Source organism: Pseudophryne corroboree, chromosome 3 (assembly GCF_028390025.1).
Source record: "Pseudophryne corroboree isolate aPseCor3 chromosome 3, aPseCor3.hap2, whole genome shotgun sequence".
Classification (NCBI taxonomy): domain Eukaryota; kingdom Metazoa; phylum Chordata; class Amphibia; order Anura; family Myobatrachidae; genus Pseudophryne; species Pseudophryne corroboree.
Window position 1 is genome coordinate 669006014 of NC_086446.1, and position 7267 is coordinate 669013280.

General features: G+C 38.5%; 2 pseudogenes; both read left to right on the top strand.

Moving 5' to 3' along the window:
* Positions 1-1759: 1759 nt before the first annotated feature.
* On the top strand, positions 1760-1879 carry LOC134898452 (5S ribosomal RNA; annotated as a pseudogene).
* A 4822-nt stretch (positions 1880-6701) lies between these two features.
* LOC134898453 (5S ribosomal RNA) lies at positions 6702-6821 on the top strand (annotated as a pseudogene).
* Positions 6822-7267: the final 446 nt, after the last annotated feature.

Consider the following 7267-nt stretch of genomic DNA (forward strand, 5'->3'; position numbering starts at 1 on the left):
CCCTGACCAACCCGCCCGGTAGACCCATAGTGGCGGGTATTGGCTCTTTGACTTCAAATTTATCTGAATATGTAGACAAGTTTTTAAAGAATTATGTGAAAGATTTGCCATCATATCTTAAAGATACGACATCAGTACTTAATATACTGAAAACAGTGAAATGGAAGGACACATATATCTGGGCGACGGTGGATGTCCAATCTTTATACACATGTATTGAACACTCAAAAGGAATCGCCGCATGTAGAGACTACCTAGATAAAGATCCATCGTTGACTCCCATTCACCGAAGTTTTATTTGCGATCTTATGCATTTTATCCTCAGCCACAACTATTTTAAGTTTTTAAATCAATTTTACTTACAATGCTGTGGCACAGCTATGGGGACTATTTTTGCCCCAAGTTTTGCAAATCTTTTTATGGGATGTTGGGAAGAAACACATGTCTACAATTCGGTTGTTTTTAATGAGAAAGTGGTCTTTTATAAACGTTACATCGACGATATTTTAATTATTTGGGACGGCACCTCTGAATCTTTTAATGAGTTTTTAACAATGCTGGGAAATAACAATATGAACTTGACATTTACCGCAAATACCAACAGTAGGTCGGTGGAGTACTTGGATTTGGTTTTAACAGGGGAATCTGGATGTGTCACCACTAGGAATTTCATCAAAGAGGTCGACACGAACAGCTATTTGCATTTCCGAAGCAACCATCTAGAAAAATGGAAGAACAATATACCGGCCTCGCAGTTCTCAAGAATTAAGAGAAACTGCACAAGCACCAAAGACTGTGAAGATCAACTGGAGATATATAAGAGAAGATTCCAAGACAAAGAATACCCGGAGCCCATCTTGAATGAAGCAATAAAGAAGACAAGAAGTTTGAACAGAGAGGACTTGCTGAGGTACAAACCGAGAGACGAAATGAAGGACGCAGTCGCATTTATCACCACATACAATCAACATGAGAGAATAATAAGGAATTCACTAAAGAAGCACTGGAACATCCTTCTGATGGATACAGTATTAAAAGATATCCTACCGCCCGAACCAACACTAGTTTTCAAAAAGTCAAGAAATCTGAAGGACTGCCTGGCACCCAGCATGATAAAGGAGAAACCCAATCAAAGGATCCCAATGCTTAAATGTCTAGGATCTTATAAATGTGGGAAGTGTAACATTTGCAAATATTTACATCGGAACAGGAAAACTTTCTCCGATATGGAAAATAAAAAGGAATATACTATTAAACATTTTATGAACTGCAATACAACGTCCGTGATCTACCTGTTGGAGTGTACTTGTGGGATGAAATACGTGGGCAAGACTAAGAGACCGTTGAAAATAAGGATTCAGGAGCATATCAGAAACATTAAAAATAAGGTCGAAAGCCACACGGTCTCCAGACATTTCACAACACAACATAATTCAAATCCTGAGGACCTTACGTTCAAGGCGATTGAACATGTGGACCTGGGTGAGAGAGGTGGTGATCTTGCAAACAAGCTCTCAAGACGTGAAATGTATTGGATTTTCCAGCTGGGAACCCTGCAACCAACAGGTTTTAACGAAGGTTACGAGATTGCACCCTTCCTGTGAGGTGCAGTATCCTCCCCTTTTTTATATAGTCCTGCATTTTCACATTTCTTTTTAGTACTCCCATATAATCATGCACTTTAATAAACTAATTAAACTAACCTGATCTCGAGTGTTATTGAGCGATCGGACCACCGGTGTAACGACGTCTCACATGTATATACAGTCATACCACACTGGTACGCCCAACCCCGTCCGATTTTGGAAGCTAAGCAGTGTATCGGGCCTGACCAGTACCAGGGGAGGGGACTACCTGGGAAGATCAGGTACTGTAGTGAGTGATAATAGGACATCAAGCCACCTGGTGGGCGATCTACTAACACTCGGCATCCCTACGATTAAAAGTGTCCTTTGAATCAAACAAAAATGTTTAATAATTATCATTTCATATATTTAATGAATATGCAATATATTTATATGGCCAACCCCCCCCCTAACCGTAGTTTCACCTGAAAGAGCCCATTCAAACTGTTTAAAAATATTACTGTTTAGAAATATTACTGTTAAAAATATAAATACTATTATAATTACATGCATATACAATAGTAGCCTATGGGTTTTTTTAATATTAATAATTCAATGTTTTAATAATGGCAATGGTTGTTTGATGATGGTAATAGAAACACCAATATAAGGATCATTACCAAATCTTTTATCCTTTTTTTCATATGGAAACGTTACCATGGATACTTCATAATGAAACTAATATGGGTCTCCTGAAACCACAACAAAATGGCCACCGCAACTGCTTTGAACTCTATGGACTTGACACACACAAAAATGGCCGCCATTGAGGAGAAAAACACTGACTAAATACAGAGGAGACAAAGCTGAACAGACACTGAAATCAGGTCCCGCCGCCGGCGCATGCGCAAGACAGAGAGAACGAGTCCCGCCGCCGGCGCATGCGCAAACACAGAGATCGGGTCCCGCCGCCGGCGCATGCGCATAAGCGCACAGGAAGTGGGGCGGAAGTGCCCTAAGTCATGTGACCCGCGGCCTCCGTCACCGGAAGTGTGGCAGAAATGCCGCTATTTAATGCATTTAATCCATGTAAAACCTCATATATATACTTTATAAACTTATAAACTATTCGTTTTAGATGTAAATGTGCCCCAAATAGCACCCATAGCCTGCTGTGATGTTTAATAAGTACTATCATGTGTGTATTTTTGTGAGACTTTGAGATTGAATCACATGACCATCTGTGATGTCACTACTCCTTACCCAGTATGTAAGGGTATAAATAGGCTTAAGGAATCATTCTGTCCCTACCCTTTGAAGAAGTCATATGTGACGAAACGCGTTGGGTTCCCTGTACTGACCCCCTGCCTACTTTTTAAGCTAAGTCTTATCTCCTACCTTATATTTATATTTATTCATATATATTTTTATACTTTTTTAACTGTTGAAAATTTGTACTTTCATCTATTAAGTTTTATATCTTAATAAATTTGAATATTTTTATATATTTTTTGGCTGATAAATTTAAGGATTTTTTAATATACATTTTTTAAACAACACAAGTCGCCGGTACCCCTATCTCCCACTTCTTCCACAATTTTTAGCACTGCTTCACCAGCGTTGCATATTTAGGGGGTGGCAGACACCTTTAAAAAAGGTTATGTGTGTTTTCTAAATGATTTTAAAGCTTTTCTCTTTTTAAAAAATATTTTAAAAATATTTTAACGTAGTTTTGGAATCTATCCCACAAGTGGCGCTGTATATATATATTTTTTTCAACGTAACTGCTTCCTGGTGTGTTTATACTAGCCGCCTGGTGAGATAACTATCCATTGCAAACTAGAATGTTTGGAACTAATGACCGCACAACTAAGAGAAATGATTTATGCCAAAAAATATTTAATGAAAATATACCAACAGAGGCTCCAACACCATCACAGGACCTAGATGATATGTTCTGGGGCATAGAGAAACTTCTTATCAAGGAAGTAAAGACCTGGTGGGATATCAAAGGACTAGAACACTATGTTACAGTAAATAGAGTACCCAGAGGTTTGAGACTTCTCAAACAACCAACGTTTGGCACTTCGGACACAGAATTTGTAGAGGAATGGGACTCCATTTTGCATAAGTGTTCTATAGATCTTATGAAACTTCTCATCAGAAAAAAGAAAGATGCCTTGGTAGAACTGGAGGTAGAAATAAAGGCGAAAGACTCTGAAATGAGCAGCTATAAGGAAAAGGAGGACTACATTATTAACGAAAAAGTTCTCAAGAAGAAACTAGAACATATTGAAGGGGTGGTCATAAAAGGGAAGGAGAAGAAATTTCTTCGGGACAAGAATGATTACAACCAAGGGCGTATGAAAAACTGGAGCAGATTCAAGGCTCAAGAAAATTACACTAAAGACGTGGGGAGATACCAATGGAAGATGGTACCAAATAAAGGGAGAAAAAACAGAACCAATAGTGAGGATTCTCCATCAAACCCAAACTTAAGAATGGCTAATAGATTCTCAGCACTACAAAGAAGAGACTCCACAGGGGATCAGGATTTTTTATCGGTGAGAACGGGCGCACGAACAAAGGACATGGTAAGAGGCGTGGTGAGAGAAGACAGCAGGCATGCATCACCCATGAAAAAACGACAGTTAGAAGAAGAGGAAAACGGGGCGGTAGGAGGGAGAGACCTAAAAAGAAGGAATCTACATTGATCAAACCACAAGACAAAGGTATTTTTAATCTATCACAGCATGTTTTAACAGATCCAGAAATTCAACTCCTTAGCAAAGGACTATCATTTGCACCAACAAGTACTTTAAACAAATTTGAGACCTTCATCGACTTAAACAAGTTTGTGAGAAAATTGACTCTAAAAAGACACTTTTTGAGGAAAGAGGATGCCATAATAAGCAACTACGAGGCAAAATCAAAATCAGGGCTAAAACCCAAATCAAAATATTACCCATTGGAGTCAAAGGGGAGCAACATCAGCCTTTTTTATGATATGGTAAAGAAAGACCTGTGCGATACAGAACTGAAACCACCCAAGGAAAAGAATATGAAGAACTGTGAATATGAAGCCTTGAAGAAGTTACAAAGAAATAAAAATGTAATTATCAAGCAAGCTGACAAAGGGGGGGGATTGGTTGTAATGGACTATGACCTTTATACAAAGGAAGCACTGAGATTATTGGGAGATAGAAATTCCTACACACCACTTAAGGAGGATCCTCAGGTAAAATTTGTGGAAGAACTGAGGACCATACTTCTATATGGCCTACGAAATGATGTGCTAACGAAGGAAGAATACCAATATCTCATGCAATCCAATCCCATAACCCCCATTTTTTACTTTTTGCCAAAAATACACAAATCCCTGACCAACCCGCCCGGTAGACCCATAGTGGCGGGTATTGGCTCTTTGACTTCAAATTTATCTGAATATGTAGACAAGTTTTTAAAGAATTATGTGAAAGATTTGCCATCATATCTTAAAGATACGACATCAGTACTTAATATACTGAAAACAGTGAAATGGAAGGACACATATATCTGGGCGACGGTGGATGTCCAATCTTTATACACATGTATTGAACACTCAAAAGGAATCGCCGCATGTAGAGACTACCTAGATAAAGATCCATCGTTGACTCCCATTCACCGAAGTTTTATTTGCGATCTTATGCATTTTATCCTCAGCCACAACTATTTTAAGTTTTTAAATCAATTTTACTTACAATGCTGTGGCACAGCTATGGGGACTATTTTTGCCCCAAGTTTTGCAAATCTTTTTATGGGATGTTGGGAAGAAACACATGTCTACAATTCGGTTGTTTTTAATGAGAAAGTGGTCTTTTATAAACGTTACATCGACGATATTTTAATTATTTGGGACGGCACCTCTGAATCTTTTAATGAGTTTTTAACAATGCTGGGAAATAACAATATGAACTTGACATTTACCGCAAATACCAACAGTAGGTCGGTGGAGTACTTGGATTTGGTTTTAACAGGGGAATCTGGATGTGTCACCACTAGGAATTTCATCAAAGAGGTCGACACGAACAGCTATTTGCATTTCCGAAGCAACCATCTAGAAAAATGGAAGAACAATATACCGGCCTCGCAGTTCTCAAGAATTAAGAGAAACTGCACAAGCACCAAAGACTGTGAAGATCAACTGGAGATATATAAGAGAAGATTCCAAGACAAAGAATACCCGGAGCCCATCTTGAATGAAGCAATAAAGAAGACAAGAAGTTTGAACAGAGAGGACTTGCTGAGGTACAAACCGAGAGACGAAATGAAGGACGCAGTCGCATTTATCACCACATACAATCAACATGAGAGAATAATAAGGAATTCACTAAAGAAGCACTGGAACATCCTTCTGATGGATACAGTATTAAAAGATATCCTACCGCCCGAACCAACACTAGTTTTCAAAAAGTCAAGAAATCTGAAGGACTGCCTGGCACCCAGCATGATAAAGGAGAAACCCAATCAAAGGATCCCAATGCTTAAATGTCTAGGATCTTATAAATGTGGGAAGTGTAACATTTGCAAATATTTACATCGGAACAGGAAAACTTTCTCCGATATGGAAAATAAAAAGGAATATACTATTAAACATTTTATGAACTGCAATACAACGTCCGTGATCTACCTGTTGGAGTGTACTTGTGGGATGAAATACGTGGGCAAGACTAAGAGACCGTTGAAAATAAGGATTCAGGAGCATATCAGAAACATTAAAAATAAGGTCGAAAGCCACACGGTCTCCAGACATTTCACAACACAACATAATTCAAATCCTGAGGACCTTACGTTCAAGGCGATTGAACATGTGGACCTGGGTGAGAGAGGTGGTGATCTTGCAAACAAGCTCTCAAGACGTGAAATGTATTGGATTTTCCAGCTGGGAACCCTGCAACCAACAGGTTTTAACGAAGGTTACGAGATTGCACCCTTCCTGTGAGGTGCAGTATCCTCCCCTTTTTTATATAGTCCTGCATTTTCACATTTCTTTTTAGTACTCCCATATAATCATGCACTTTAATAAACTAATTAAACTAACCTGATCTCGAGTGTTATTGAGCGATCGGACCACCGGTGTAACGACGTCTCACATGTATATACAGTCATACCACACTGGTACGCCCAACCCCGTCCGATTTTGGAAGCTAAGCAGTGTATCGGGCCTGACCAGTACCAGGGGAGGGGACTACCTGGGAAGATCAGGTACTGTAGTGAGTGATAATAGGACATCAAGCCACGTGGTGGGCGATCTACTAACACTCGGCATCCCTACGATTAAAAGTGTCCTTTGAATCAAACAAAAATGTTTAATAATTATCATTTCATATATTTAATGAATATGCAATATATTTATATGGCCAACCCCCCCCCCCTAACCGTAGTTTCACCTGAAAGAGCCCATTCAAACTGTTTAAAAATATTACTGTTTAGAAATATTACTGTTAAAAATATAAATACTATTATAATTACATGCATATACAATAGTAGCCTATGGGTTTTTTTAATATTAATAATTCAATGTTTTAATAATGGCAATGGTTGTTTGATGATGGTAATAGAAACACCAATATAAGGATCATTACCAAATCTTTTATCCTTTTTTTCATATGGAAACGTTACCATGGATACTTCATAATGAAACTAATATGGGTCTCCTGAAA